The sequence below is a fragment of the Akebia trifoliata genome, chromosome 2 (genome assembly GCF_017979445.1).
Source record: "Akebia trifoliata isolate Shusen 1 chromosome 2, ASM1797944v1, whole genome shotgun sequence".
In the NCBI taxonomy this organism is placed as follows: Eukaryota; Viridiplantae; Streptophyta; class Magnoliopsida; order Ranunculales; family Lardizabalaceae; genus Akebia; species Akebia trifoliata.
Genome location: NC_141376.1, coordinates 20,242,728 through 20,259,398, shown reverse-complemented (window position 1 = coordinate 20,259,398; position 16,671 = coordinate 20,242,728). Strand labels below are relative to the sequence as shown.

The 16,671-nt window shown below is 29.4% G+C and overlaps 1 protein-coding gene across 1 annotated transcript in view; it reads right to left on the bottom strand.

Annotated features, from left to right (window-relative positions):
• LOC147409886 (chaperone protein dnaJ A7A, chloroplastic-like) overlaps nucleotides 1–799 on the bottom strand; it is a 10,355-nt gene extending 9,556 nt beyond the window's left edge. The window contains exon 1 of the mRNA XM_086431986.1: nucleotides 212–799. The gene's annotated coding sequence lies outside the window, so the exon portion shown is untranslated. The remainder of the gene's footprint in view (nucleotides 1–211) is intronic.
• Nucleotides 800–16,671: the final 15,872 nt, after the last annotated feature.

The following is a 16,671-nucleotide window of genomic DNA, read 5'->3' as shown; positions in this document are numbered from 1 at the left end:
AGATCGAATAGGCATATTTCTAGGGCGCTAATTAGGGATTCTAATCCTATTTATACACTGTAATTGATCTGTTAAAGAATAACAAAAAAACCTCGTTTATTATCATCCCTGTTTTCACATCTAATCGACCCGAACTTCACAAAAACATCAAGAAAAGATGAATAAGTCTACAATCAAACAAAAGCTTTGAAACCAAACTCAAAATATTTACCTTTGTTAGTAAATTTCATCCAACTGATTTGGACCTCTTGAAGATAAATGAGAAGCACATGTTTGTCCCAAAGAATCCAAAATAAATTTTACAGAGATATAAAGGCCTTCTTCGTCCCTTTCATTTCTAAGAGGAGATCAAACTAAGAGATCGTGATGGAAATGAGATAAAGAGAGGGACCAAAAGATGAAGATCGAAGAATGAGAGAGATATCAAAGGCGATTAAGATGGAGAATGAGAGAGAGATGGACATCGAGTGAGGGAGATCGACATGCATGGAGGGAGAGAGAGAGAGAGAGAGGAAGTCGCGACCTAGGGTTCTGTTGTAAATGTGTGATATTTGTTTATTAAAAAACCTAAAACAATTCAATTGCTTTAGTTGAGATAAGGTTAAACATATCGTGGGTTTGAGATTTAATCAGATGGTTAAAATACGCATAAAAACACATAAATGTTTTGAAGGCTAAGATCTATCACAGAGAACGATTACTATAGACATCTCAGACTAAATTGGGACAAAAAGCGACTGTCAAAATCCGTCCCATTTAACGACAGATTTGAACAGTCGTTTTTAGCGCTATATCAGTGTTGTTTTCCACTCAATATGACGTAGTGTTAAAACAATAACAACGGTGAAGATGATACCATCCTTCATAGAAAAATATTTTTCAAAATCATCTGAATCATTTTTGGAGGTAACATCTGAAATTTTATCATCATTTTCATCTTGATCTTCCTTGAATATTACAACTTTTTTAGCAAAGGAAAATTATAACAGCCACAACAATCTCCAACACCATTTAAATTTTCTTTTAGAAGCAAAAATAAAAATTCGAAAATATAATCCTTCGTCATCTTAGATGATACCAAGTAAAAAAGACCCTCTCTACGATAGAAATCCAAATAACAATTTTAGAAGTTCTAAAGAAGTCAATGTTAGTAAAAGACATTAAGACCACTATGCTTAAGTTCATAAATGAAGCATAGAACGGATCCTATTGTAATTGGAGCAGCACCACATTCCCACTTGTTCACAGGATTTTTTAGGTTAGTTATAGTTGTCATGTAGCCATTCAAACCTACAGCCAGCAAGTAAGAGCAGATGTGCCTAATAACCTGCATGTACATGATTTTCCTATTCCATTGTATGTATCCCAAAAATAGATAAAAAAAACTATGTACATGATTTTCAAACTATTACCTCTAAAATAGGTTATGGAGGAATCTTAATCCAAAAAATAACAACAAATGAAGAAAAAATTGTTAGATACACTCCATGAATTTGAAATTCATGTTAACAAAATTATTCAACAATCAAAAAAGATATTTTAGCAATTGGTTAACAATTTTAAAATTTTAAAGTGATGTTTTAAACCAAAAGTTTTTACTAAAAATTGATTATAGATCTACAAAAAATATTTTAGAACAAAATGTCAAAAACCTTGCATCAAAATAAATTTTTGCCAGATGGCAAGCATTATTTTCAATTTTTGAATTTGATATAGAATTTATTCTTGATTCTCAAAATTGACTTCCTAATTTTTTAACCAAAAAATTTCTTCAAAAGTCGCAATGAGTACTTCCAAAAGCCAACATAAATTAAAAGGTAAGGAGATAATTTCAATAGAAATCCAAATTTCTTGTTCTCAATTTTCTTCAATTGCTAAAAAATCTGAGTATTTTTATAAAATTAGTCAAGCTATATTTACTCTATTTCCAAAATAATTTGAATCTATGACTATATCCCAAATCCAAAGTCAATTAGTTCCTGACAAAAATCTCTTCAATGCTAAACAATCGAATTTTTCTTCAAAATTTTATGAAGCAATTTTAAACAAATCTCAAAGTGCTATTATATCTCACAACCTTGAACAAGATGGTAAAATTTCCTATTCCAAATTAAAAATCCAAAAAATTATTTCATTTCAAGAATGAGGAGTTTCTTTTTGGACTTCGAAATATGTCAAATCTCCAAATAACTAAGATATCCCTTACACTTATTGGGATTATTAAAATCCATGGGAATTTATTTTTCTCATTCAAAATCCCAAAGGATCTCATTCCTGGTTCCTTCAGTTTTGTCAAAAGTTAAATAACCAAATACTATATTGGTTTTATTCTCAGTGGTGGCAATATTTTGGTGTCATTCATGATATTCTTCCAAACGGCTAAATCCCTTAATTCGAAGATTTTCTCAACAATAATAAGTTCAAAATTGGAGAATTAAACTATCAAAGTATATTCTATTTTTATCATACAAGTTGTCTATAGATTCTTAAATGAAATTATTCAAAAGAATTGCTAGACTCTTCCCCATTCTTTTTCAAAATACTTAAGTAAAATGGTGGGACAACTATGATCAAAGCAATGTTGTTATCGAATCTCCTAAAATATTATCTCCATCGTCAAAAAGTTGTCAAATGAATAGTATTTACTATTCACATACGTAAATGAATAGTATTTATATTTAGTATTCACTCAAGCGTAATTAGATAAAAAATCAAAAGTTGAACAATATTTACCATTCATTCATGTGTCCGATATTATTCATAAATAGTATCTTGTTACCAATTATCACAAAAGTCCAAATCTTTACATCTTATCCAAACTTTAAAAGAGTTCAAATTCTTCAAAGTTCGAGGAGCTTTCAGACAATCAAATTTCAATTCTCTTAACCCAGCCTTCTATAATGATACCAAATGATCTCAAAACAAAACACAGACTTATTAATATTTTCTAACTTTTTCAATGAATAATAGTGGTAAACCAGATATAAATTTTTCTTTCGAGAAAGTATCATTACAATTGGGTATTTGATAAAGTCTGGCCAAGAAGACATCTTTATACCATCTAAAGTCTGTTAGTATTGGGCATTTGAAATTTATTAATATTTTACGATTTTTTTTTTGTCCTAAATCATCAAGTTTGCCATTAAAATAGAAGAAAATGCTTGAAATAAGGGTGATAAAGCAATTTGGAATTTCCTCTATTTTTTTCTTTAATTCAGGCTTATCGTCATCTTTTAATTTGACGTGATCAAGTATATCATCTCTTTGAGATTCTTTTAACATATTGTGCCACCACCCATAGAGTAGACTAGTGAATTTACCAACAATGACTTTTGCAAAATGTTTTTCAAATAGGTTATATCTAGTACAAGCATTTGCAAAGACTATCATTTGGAAAATAGTGTTTATTATTTGATAATAGGTAAATCCATCTATGTTCCGTTCATAGAGTTCATTACCATTATAATGTTTTGTTGGATTAACTTTTTCTTCAAATTGGATATCAACTGGTGTTTGTCATCGATAATAAGTTTTTATTTTTGAGTGGTAATTTGATCTAGAAAATTTTGATCTTTTTAGTTTCTTGATTTGAAAATTTTCTTCTTTGTTATCAATAAATTGAGTTTTTAGATCATTATTAGATGAATTTGTTGAGGGAGAGTAAAAAAATTTTCATATTTTTGTTCTTTGTTTAACTGTTCTAACAAAATGTTTATTTTTAAATTTCCTTGAATTCTTTTGGTTATTTCATCAAAAAAGAATGACGAAGTATGTATTGGAGTTAAACCTTTTTTAATATTAAATGGATTTTTATCCTTTGATTTTGTTGTTGATGATTCTCCTATGAACTTTATGCTAGGTCTTTTGATGATCATAATTGTTGTCTTATTTGATGAAGGTAAGTGTTTGTATAATTATTATGTTCGATTAAATGAGATATATCCTTTTGAGTACAAGGAATTTATTTTCGAAATTGAACTTTAGATTTGAGGAGTGTTGCTATTGAACCCATTGTTTTTATAACTCTAAATGGAAGAAATGGTGATTTAATTTTCTCATTTTTTTTTATAGTTTTCCATATTTGTTTTTTATTCTAACATATTTACAAAATGAGATGATTTTAAATTTGTTTGAATTTTTAACAATGTAAATAATGGAATATGAATTTATTTTTTATTCATTTCTTCAAATCATCTTTCTTTGATCTATTTGAGAGAAATTCTTAAAAAATCATTTGTCTAGAGGATTTTTAGAATATCTATTTTTAGCAATTCTTTATTTATTGTAAAATATTTATTTTCAAGACAAATCATATTAACTTGTTTAGGTGGACTACCGAAATCAGACTTGGTAGGATTGTATTTTGTTTTAACTTCTTTCTGTTTTGGGTAAATAGGGTAAGAAATATGAGTTGGAACAATATTATATATTTTATTGGTCATTTGATAATATGATTTTCGAGAGGATGAACTTGTCGATAGTCTTGTTACAATATAGTTCTTTTAACTTATTATATAAAAATTGATTTCAATACTACCATCAGAATATTCAATGATACTTTCTATTTGATCATGTTCTTTTGGAATAAGTTCTTGTGCTTCTTTTATTTTTCAAGAACTATTGAGGTCAATGGTATCCCATTGAATTTGTTTAGGAGTTATTACAGTATTTATGAAATTTATTAGAAATAGTGTAGTTAATCATTTTGTTTGACTTTGATATGCTACGTTTAAAATTAAAGACATCATGGATTTATAGTAAATTCTATATATCACAATGATGTTTTCTACATTTGGCATATTGAATCTTTTGGTTTGAACACCCAAAGTTAGTGATTTTAAAATTGTTGGATCTGTCAACGAAACAGAAAAATTTAGAAAGAAATTAAAGAATATAGGACCATCATGCAAGGTCCCTGAATTATTCCTATTAATTGATCTAAAAATTTCATATGTCTTCTATTTCTAACATGAGCTAGAGCAGAATTATTAAAGCCTATTCTAGTAAGGAGTGCTATTACTACTTGGATGAGGCCAAAATGAATATAATTATATTTTTTATTTTGAAGTTTTTCTAATAAATTTTAGGCAAATAGAGAAATATTTTCCATTTTTGTAGAAATTTACATAGATTGTTCTATTTTCTCTATTATATAATCAATTTTTTATTTTGATTTATTTTTGAAAATTTCAGTTGTAGGAAATTTTGGAATAGTCCAATTTTGTATTGATTGCTCAATATTTTCATATGAAATTTCATCATTTTGTTTGATTGATATTATTTTTATTGGGTTTGTTGAAGAGGTATTGCCTACTTGTAGTTTTCTTTTAAAAGGTTTTAAAATTATTTCCATTTAAACAAGTAAATTTTTTAAATTTCTTTGTTTTAGTGGCTAGTCACTTATCGTCTTACTGCAACTATTTGCAAGTTTTACTACCCGACTAGGAAGCCTCGAACGTAGATTTAAGGATTTAAAATTAACATGTTTTAATGAAAATTTTTGTAAAACAATTAAGAGAAAATAGAGTATGCAATATAAAATATAGATACTCAATCCGATATAAAGGTGGATTCTTATGTTCATTTTACAATTTCTTGCTTAGGAAGCTATCTTTAAAATCAGGATAGAAGTAGATTGCCTTTGAGCTACCTTTGGATATTGTATTTTGTATTTCAGATAATAAAACATAACTTAAATAGAATAAAATTGAAATATATACCTTCTTTTGAAAACTTTTGAAATAATTACAGATACTTCAGGAGACTTTTGACACTTGGCTTTTATATCAAATTACAATGAAATTTAGATAAAATCATTCCCAACGTTTCGAAATGGGGGGTAAAACCTTCATTTCATTAAAGAATTTAAATTAAATTAAAATTACTTAAATGTTTTTATTGAAATAAAGGTAGGAAATGGGTATACATACTATATGGAAGTAACAAAAAAAAAAAAAAAATTGGTGCTAAACTCCACATTTGGATTTTTTTCGAATTGTTGATTTTTCATCGAAACTTGACCAAAATTGATCCAAACCTTATACTACTCATAAAATGCATAAAATACATCAAATAAATTAAAATAAATAAAAAATAGCTATGCAAACATGATCCAATACGTTCAAATATGTATAAACGTAATGAAACAATCGATTTATCGAAGATCGCATGGATCTTCTATAAAATTATTGCATGACTAGAAGATAGAAGGGAAGACAACCTACTTTGGACTGTTCTCTACGGTGCAACGGAGTCTAAGGATCACTTCCAATCGATCTCAAAGATTTTTCTTTGAAGAAAATCGACATTTATAGCGCCTACGTGTAACCTTTGATGAGAGGAACAAGTTTTTTTCTTGCGGCAAAGCTCGGATCATTCTCGTTTGATGTAGATCTGAGTTGCAAATCTTGAGGACAAGGGGTTTAGTTTTATTTGGAGAAGAGAATAAGAAAAATCAGATTTTTTTAATTAGGGACTGATATTTATAACTTAAGTTGGGATGTACGCGTCATTTCAGGAATTATTTTCCTTAAATATTGATTTGGACATTCTTATACTTTATTTCGGGTGATTTTTCGACACAAATCTAATGGTATGATCAGACTCCTCAAATTATATATCTAAAGTGTTGTTTACCAATTTGATAATTACTTGATACAAAACTTGAGGATTTAATAACTTTTTTGATTGACTTCTGATTAAGTCTTGCTTACAGGCTAAAGTATGTTTTTCGACCTTTCTGAATCTATTGGTGAAGTTAATTTTTCTCAAATATTAAAAATTAAGGATCCATACTTTTGAATTAACCTAAAAACTTAAAATTCTTTCCTCGATATACATATTACGATTTTTAGGTCATTACAAGAAGAATCGACGATCAAAGGTCATGGAGATGTAGAGCTAGACAATGCCGGTAACTTTCCATTCTATGGCGAGGTTCAACAATGTTTTGTTCGCAATGGATTTATCAGAAAATTGGGAAGAAACCCTTGGTTCTCAATGGCTATGGGTTTGGTTCATTGGAAAGAAAGAAATGAAATAAAAGAACTTTTAAGTTCTTTTATTTATAAGAGCTTGAGGGTAAAATGGGTATTTTCTTAATTTTTTTTTTTATCGTTTGTCATATTTCGAATTTTTGAACTTGAAAAATGACAAATGAGTATTCCATTCTGAATAATTTTTCGTTACAAACTTAGTGGTGCTATCAGATTTTTCTGATTCTTGCTATAACAACAATTCATTCTTTTAGGTTTCCTCTAATACGAAATTTGAGAATTTTATAACTTTTTCATCTGAACTCGAATTCGAGCGTGCTTATATGTTAGAGTATGTTTCTCAGCTATTTTGAATTCAATGGTAGGGTCAATTTTCGTCAAAAGTGAACATAAACAAATTTCAGTGTTTTACCCTAAGTCAATTTTTTAGAATTTTCTCAAAATTTTACTATTTGATTTTATCGAGATATGATTTAAAAACTTGGGGTATTACAAGTTAACTCAGCAAAATTATTCAACAATCAAAAAAGAAATTTTAGTAATTATTTTAACAATTTTAAAATTTCAAAGTGATGTTTTAAATCAAAAGTTTTTACTAAAAATTGATTGTAAATCTACAAAAAATATTTTAGAATAAGATGTCAAAAACCTTGCATCAAAACAAATTTTTGCTAGATGGCAAGCATTAATTTCAATTTTTGAATTTAATATAGAATTTATATATGGTTTACCACCATTATTCGCTGAAAAAGTTAGAAAAAATCTTAAAGAAAATTACGATACTATCTATTATGATTAGTTCAATTTTGGTAAACTTATCTAAAGAATCAATATGATAAGTCTAAAGCTTTGCTCAGACTTGAAAGTTAAAAAGCAAATAGAAAAATAAAAATCTCTCAAATAATTAGGAGACTTTCCTACCAATTTGGAAAAGAAATGTTTAGAGCACCATTTATGAAAATAAAAAGAAAACCAATGAAATATGCAACTTTTAGGAAAACGTCATCCTACTCCCCTCTAAAATTCTCAAGAAAATTTTCAAAAGGAAAAAATCAATATTGATCATAAATTAAAAATGAAAAAATAACCTAAACCAATTAGTTGCTATAAATGTGGAAAACCTAGTCATACAACAAAGAAATGCATCCTAAAAACTTTAAAATAGAAGTTAATGAATTACAGTTGTTTTCTTCTAAAGAACCCCGTTCTTTCTCAAAAGATAATTGTGAAAGTCTTTGGCATCTAGACTCAATCTCTTCCATATCATTCTCAATAAGTATGCTTCATGTAAAATTCTGAGTTTTTTATTCGTATCTCTAGAAAATAAATATTGAAAATTTGAAAAAATCCTAAAAGTGGGACTTAGGGTAAAACTGTAGGACTTTGTTCTAGTCATTTTCATGAAATTTTACCACAGCATTGGATTCAAAATGGTCGAAAAACATATTTTATCTTATAAGCACGCTCATATGTGAGTCAAAACAGAAAAGTTGTAAAATCCTCGATTACCGAGTCAGACTAGGTTAAAATAATGATTTTTTGTTAGAACAAGAATTGTTAAGATTTGATCATATCATTGGGTCTATAACGAAAAATTATAGAAAATGAATAATTTACTTATCATTTTTGTAGTCTAAAAAGTTGAATTATCATAAAAATAAAAACGACGTCAATTTTAGGGTCCCATTGGGCCGAAAAAGTAAATATTTGTTAGAGATAAAATTTATAGAATTTGATTATACCATTAGATCCAGAATAAAAAACTTAGACAAAATAAAATATTCATTCGTCACTTTTGGAGTCCAGACGGTTAAGTTATCGTCGAACGAAATAATAGGTAAAATATCAATTTTTTAATCCAAAATACTATTCATCATCTAATTTTGTCCAAAAATCAGCCAGATTTTTTAAAAAAATTTGATTTTCTTTTGAAGTTCAACCTCTGATTCGTCGTAAACGGTTCGTCTTCGACCTTCGACGCAAAAAGGAAAATCGTCCGCAACCTCATTCTTTACAAAACCCATCCAATTTCCTTTCGTTTTCTCGCCTTTTTCATCCTGTATCGTAAAAAATCAACTGTATATATATATACGGAGATTTCGAAACTTCAACTCTAGATTTCATCAGTTTCGAGGTCAAATAGTCCTCCGTAACCGAATGGAGAAAGGATGACGGCATCGAGATCTTCAAAACCATCGAGTCAAATTAAAAAATCAACTGTCTCAAAATTTGATTTGCCTCAATTTTCATGTCAATTGCCTCGACTTACGTGCACGCACTTCAATTCTTTCGCATAGAGATTGTAAGAAACTCTCAATTTGTATAAGTGATCGTAGATTGTGAAATTTGCATTTAAGATTTTATTAAAAATTTGTGATGTGTTTCCAAAAATATAGAATTCAATTGATTATTTCAAATTCTCGTCAGAACTTGTATATTTGATATGTTTTATTGTATTTTATAACAAATTATACGTGGGTGGGATATTTCACCGGGTTATTCCTGTCAATTTGGTCCTGTGTATCGCTCGGAACCCGTTTTGATCTACGTTTTATATTTTTTCAAAGTTATTGAAAAAAATAAATTTAATAGTTGAAAAAAATGATTTAATATTCAGTGAACTCATATTGAGTGTATGAATATCAGAAAGTTAATATTTTTTTAGAAAGATTGAGAATTACGAAAATTGGAAAAATGGGATGAAACGGTAAAATGTTATAATCAAACCCGAGGGGTGATGTTTGCATTTTACATCAGAAAAGATGGGATGTCATACCTTGTGCATATGTCAAACTAGGCCCATGATTAGTTGGGATAGCGGTGTGGTAGCAGTGCTACACATGGCATGCTCCATGAACTGACACATGACTTCGGGTAGGAAATACGGCTAAGGAGTGATGTCTACATTTACATTGTAAAGTTGTGTATAGGTTGGTGAAGGGATATCCAGGGATTATGATTGGTTGCATATTTATTTAAATTCTGTTGGCGTAGAGGCTCCAAATTCTGTTATTTATTTTAGGTTAGATGGCTACAGTTAAATGGTAGGAAACTGGATATCTATTCTCAATCTTGTATTATTAATTTCTCTTTTATTTTCAAATAAAAATAATATATACATATGTAACTATTTTGTGAGCTGTTAAAGAGTCTGTGAATGCCTAAAGGGATAGTGCGTCATATCATATAGAGTGGTGTACTATCCTGGGATGTACGGTAGGGACTACCAAGCTTATACGTGGTATGGGACGCGTATGAGAGTGGAGTCACAACTGGAATTCGGGTTTATTTATCTCTATCTTTACCAAAGAACTTATAATGTAAATGTGATCGTATACGAATGGTTTACATATTTGGGAATCACATGTACGCCTGATAGGCATAGACGAGTCAGTGATCACTGATAATCTATAGTAGTCGAACGTTCTAACACATCGGAAAGAGACCCATTGCTTACGATCACGTCAAACGGTCAGTCTAAGCCGAATAAATGGTCCCGCAAGTGTGGTAATGTAGACACCCCATTTTTGCATTCGCCTGATTAATCAACTCGTCAACCCGATTACGACGGTTCCCAATGATGGATGATCATTCCAGTGCTTTATTTTGGTATTAGATATGTTTCAGAAATTCAGATGAGGTATCTCAAACTAACAAAACCTTAGAAACCACGCTACACTAGGAAAATATAACCTCAAAAACATAGAAATCATTATTTTTCAGACAAAAAGAAGTTCTACAATAAAAATCGCTAAAAAATGATCAAATTACCAAAATACCCCTAACCTCAAAACATCCCTAGAGCCTATATTACACTTAGGAAAACTCATTCAAACATATAAAATAACAAATCAAAATCAAATAAATCATTTCACCAATTTTCACAAAATTTGACAAAATTACGAAAATACCCCTCATAAAGTTCATGACTATTTTACACAAAAAAATTTCATAAATGACACAAACCAATATTCTCATTGAATTTCTTATGAAAAATCGATTCCAAAACATCATGAAACATTGAAAAACGACTTAAAACGTAAAAAGTAATCTCCGAGAGTAAAACGGTAATTTTACAATTTTAATAATTAAAAATTTTAAAATTAATAATTAAAACATTATAGTGAAATCCTAATTAAAATTGAAGTCAATCAAGTAAGACTCAAGTCAAAATAAAATTAAAGTCAATCAAGTAAGACTCAAGTCAAAATCTTAAATTGAAGTCAATCAAGTAAGACTAAAGTTAAAATCTTAAAGTCAATTAAGTAAGACTCAAGTTAAAATCCTAAAGTCAAGTCAATCAAGTGAGACTAAAAGTCAAAACCCTAAAACAATTCTAATTAAATTATAACTCTATTTAAAACAATTATAATTAAAATATAACTCTACCTAAAACAATTCTAATTAAACAATAACTCTATTTAAAATAATTCTAATTAAATTATAACTTTATTTAAACACTAACTCTATCTAAAAAGTATTTTAAAAAATCTATAAATACGGATCCTTACAATCGTATGAAAAAATAAACCCTAGAAAAAGTCGGTTAAAAAGCTTTCCTAACTTCCCACAAACCCTAATTTTGGAGTCTTAACTCCTTACCTAACATCCATACCCTAATTTTAGCTCAAAAAATACCTAGAAGCTCTTCAAAAAACACCCAAAAATCTAGAAAAAAAATTAGAAGATTCAGATCTAAGAAGAAAGTACCTCGTCTTGGAGATCTGAAGCAAATCTGGTGACAGAATGAAGCGATGAGTGTTGTACGAAGAACTATTCTAGCAGATATGAGGGAACAAGACTGTTATTTTCGGAAAGGTATATATTTCTTATTTTTTTAACGGTTAGGTCTTTTTAGCAATGTAGTCTTATTTGAGAATTAGTAGAGACCGACGTTTGCCGGGCGGGTTGATGCCTAACACCTTCCAACCCCATAACGTGATTCTTGGACCCGTATTTTCTTTCGTAGATTAGTTGTCTTTATTTTTAAAGTCAATGATTGGTTCCTAGACTGTAATAATTAGGTGGCGACTCGCAAACTTCAAAGGTCAAAAGCGGATCCGCGCACTCCGCGGATCGAGGGCGCTTTCAGGTAAACAACGACCAATCACAAAATCAAGAATCAATACTTTACTATGAAACATCTTGTTCCGATTAGGAACGATCCAATCGTGAACCCCAACTCTCTAATTTCACTACTCCACCATTGTGTATTATGTATTTGTTGCTTTATTTTGATGTATAAAATGAAATGTATGTTTAATGTTTTCATTTAGTCAATTAAATTTGTATAAAAATAAAATGTTATAGTGAGTACTGTTGATGATGTAATGTGAGTTTTAAAATATTTAGTTGCTCATCCCTGGCTATGTGTACCAGTTAATTGTAGTTTTTTTCTATAAAACTTTGTATATATTAAAATGATTTAGTATATTTATTCGTTCTTGTTAGGAGAGGTTATTGGCAGAAATTGTTTGCTTCCCTATTGGGTAACCATTATTACTCATCTTTTCCTTTTCTATTTTTTTAAGTTTCAGATTTAGAGAGCTTGGCGAGGCAGGTATAAAGTACAAGTGAGGATCATTTGGTGGGTTAGATAGACAACCAGAGTCCGTTACCTAGTGAGTATTGGAGCTATACCCCCTAGTGGTGTTAGTTCATTCAGGTAGTATTATTGATCTTATACTGAGCGTTAGGACTTTTGTTAGAGTGAGAAATGTTTGTATAATCCTATATTCTGTTTATCCTTCCGTACTCTGATCTATCGTATATTATTAGATGTTTATCATTTTGTTAGTATTATATTTTGTATGTATATATACAGGATAATGTGTGTCATTTATCAGGTGCAGGTTGAACGCCTTGGAATGCTAACATAAACAGAGGAGACTATGCCGAAATTTCAAGGCGCCACCTTATGCTTTGGGATCTAATATGGGGCTTTGTGTTAGCGTTTGGCGGGGCGTCACACTTTAACTAAATAATTTAATAGAAAATGAAAAACTCATGTTAAAAATATTAGATGAAATTCCTAATAAAGATTAAAGAAACCAACATCTAATACAAATATTGGAAAATCTAAAAAATCAAGATAAGCCTTCATTAAAAAGGATTACCCCAACCATTCCAACCCCTTCTACTTCAACTCCTATATATTTATTAAAAGATGTATATTCAAGAGTTAATAAAATCCCTTTAAAAGAAACTACCTTTTTAATAACTCTCTTAAATTTACAACAATAAATTAATTTACTAAAAGAAGAAATTAAAATCCTAAAAAACAAATAGTAGAATTATAAATGTCATTAGATTACCATGTTGACTTAGATAAACTTTTTAATCCAGAAGATCAAATTAATCAATTTCTTAATGATATAACCCAATTTACCTATAAAAATTGTATACTTTAATCACAATAAAAACTCAAAAATTCTCTAAAAAGTTTATCGTTCTTATTGATTTTGGAGCTGATATTAATTACATTAGATAAAGTTTGATCCCTCTCTTTTATTGCGAACCAACACAAACATCTTTAACAGTAGTCATTGCTAAATCTATTTATATTAAATATGTAATACCCCCGAGTTTTTAATTCGTATCTCAGGAAAATCAAACATTGAAAATTTGAAAAAATCTTGAAAGAAGGTGTAGACACCCCATTTTCGCACTTGCCTGATTAATCAACTCGTCAACCCGATTGTAGCGGTTCCCAATGATAGATGAATATTCCAATGTTTTTTATTTATTACTAGATATATTTTAGAAATTTGGATGAGGTATCTCAAGCAAGAAAAACTTTAGAAACCACGCTACGCTATGAAAATATAGCTCAAAAACATAGAAATCGTCATTTAGACAAAAAAAAGTTTTACAAGAAAAATCACTAAAAAATGATTAAATTACCACCCGTAACATCAAAACATCCATAAAGCTTACAATACGCTTAGGAAAACCCTTTCGAACATATACAATAATAAACTAAAATCATATAAACTATTTCGTCAATTTTCACAAAATTTGACAAAATTACAAAAATGTCCTTTATAGGATTCATGATCATTTCACATCAAAAATTCATAAATGACACAAATTGATACTCCCGTTGAATTCATTACAAAAAATCTATTCTAAAACATCCCAAAATGTCGAAAAATGACCTTAAACTGCAAAAGTCCTCTTCGGGGGCAAAACGATAATTTTTCAATCTTAAAAATTCAAATTTTCAAAATTAATAATTAAAATATTAATTAATGTAAATTAAAATTTAAAAAAATAAATTAAAATTTTTAAATAATTAAAACCAATTAATTAAACCCGCAGGCCAAATTTTAAGTGGTGGCCCATTTAAGTGGGAGCCCACCTGACATTTATTAAAAGACCCCTCCATCTGGGGGATCAAATAATTAAAGATATAATTAAGGGGATTCTTTCAAAAACTTAAAAAATATATTCTTTTATTGTACGTAAGAATGGAAATCCTAATTTAGAACCCTAATTCCAAACCTTAATCAAACAACCTAATCTTATCTAAAAGAAACCAAGTCAAACTTAGAAGTTCCCAAAAAATTCTCTAAATAAGAGCCTCCACAACCTAATCTTGGAGGTCAAGAGAAACCCTAGGAAAGAGAGGTCAGAAACACCCCCCAGCCTTCTCAAAACTCTAAATTTGAAATCCCAACTTCCTACCTAACATCCAAACCCCAATTTTTACTCAAAAAATACCCAGAAACCCTCTAAAAATATCCAAAATCCCTTAAAAAATTATCTTAAAAAATCAAAAAACACACAGATATAGGAAGAGGATACCTCATCTTGAAAATCAGAAGCGGATCCAGTGATGAATAAAAAGCAAAAAAACTTACACGAGGACGTTCTCCGCCAACTTTGAGGGAACCAATTGTCACAATCACCTAGGTAAGTTATGTATTTTACTTTATTTTATTTTTTTAGGTTTTTTTAGCAATGTAATATTTTTTAGGAAAAGTAGAGACTGACATTTGCCAGACGGGATCGGTGCCTAACACCTTCCGATCTTGTAACGTGATTCTCAGACCTTTTTTTTTGTAGATTAGTATATTTTTCCTATTTAGAGTCAATATTCGGTTCCTAGAACATAATAACTACGTGGCGACTCCCAAACCCCTAAAAAAAAGTGAATTCGCAACCCATAGATTGATGGCTCTTTCAGTGGCCACTCCACTGGGGATAATTTGAGGATCAAACTTGAAAAAATTCTAAATTTTTGTGCATTGCCAAATTGACCTAGTTTTATTTTTATTTTTATTTATTTATTTATTTATTTTTATTCTTATGACTTGATTGTGGATCATTTGTTCGGATTTTGAGTATGATATTTTTTTAATTTTTTTTATGGTCCAATTGGGGGTCACTTTTGATAACCCTAAATAATTTAAGATTTCAAAGATTAATAAGATAATGATGGAATGATGGTGGTTGGGATGAGGAGATTGTTTTTTTTTTTTTAAATAATTAAAAAATAATTTTTCAATCGATGTTGCTTTGATAATAATTTTTTTTCTCATCTAAATCTGTGCATGATGAATGGTATCAAAGAAAGAGGAAAAAAAAAAGAATTTTCTTTTGTGTTGCTGTTCATGCGTAAAAAGAAGGAATTAAAAAAAAAAAAAACAGCACCATTGTGTGTGGTGTGCTATTAGCAGAAATCACTTTTTTTTCTTTTTATATCTTCTTCTCCATGTGTGCTAAAAGGGTAGCAAACAGAGAGAAACGTCTCTCTCTCTTTCTCTCTCTCCCTCTTCCTTCTTTCCCCCAATCTCTTGGATCAAAATTACTTTGAGATCAAACATTTTTGAATCTTTGAGAGATCTACATCAGAAAGTTTAGATAAATTGTTACGTGAGGTAAAGGCAATTAAAGTTTGTTTCGATCTTTCTCGCTCATACTGAAAGTGAAATTTGGTATTGATCACCTTTTGTGTTTAGATTATAGATTTATTGGAGGCAATTGTGGTAATCTGATGGTCTATTATCTATAATTCTTTATGGAATTTTTAGGATTTGAGTGTATATTTTCTACAAAGATTGAAATCCTTTTGTTGATCTATGTTTTGGTTTAGATTTATCTATCAATTTCTCTGATTTTGTACGTTGTTAAGAGAGATCAAAATGAAAAAACATTGTGTTATGGTTTGAGAAGAAATTGGATGAATCCAATGCTGCGAAATAGGGCAGACGAAGAAGATGTGGCAATGTCCATTGAATTCTTTTAAAAGAAGGCAGCAACATATAAAAAAATAGAGAAAAAGTTGGGGGAGGTGTATGTTGGCAACAACTTCAAAGAAAAGAAATTTATTAGTGGTTGACTCCCTTTGAGTTTTCTTTACAAAAAAAAAAAAAAAAAAAAATTGATTTTCTTTTACTATTACATATGTAACCTGCTTGCATGTGTGAGGTCTGATGTGCGTATGTGTGAGTTGTGTGTGCTGGAGCAACATATTAAAAAAAAAAAAGGTTGTGTGAGTTATGTTGCTGGCAGCAACATATAAAAAAAAAAACAAAAAAAGGGTTGAGGTGTTGTGGTGTTGTGGTTCAGCATGTTCTGTTTTGGCAACAACATGATAATAAAAAAAAGAATGGAGATGATGTTGACAGCAACATAAAAGTTTTGATTTTATAAATTTTTTAAAAAAAGAAAA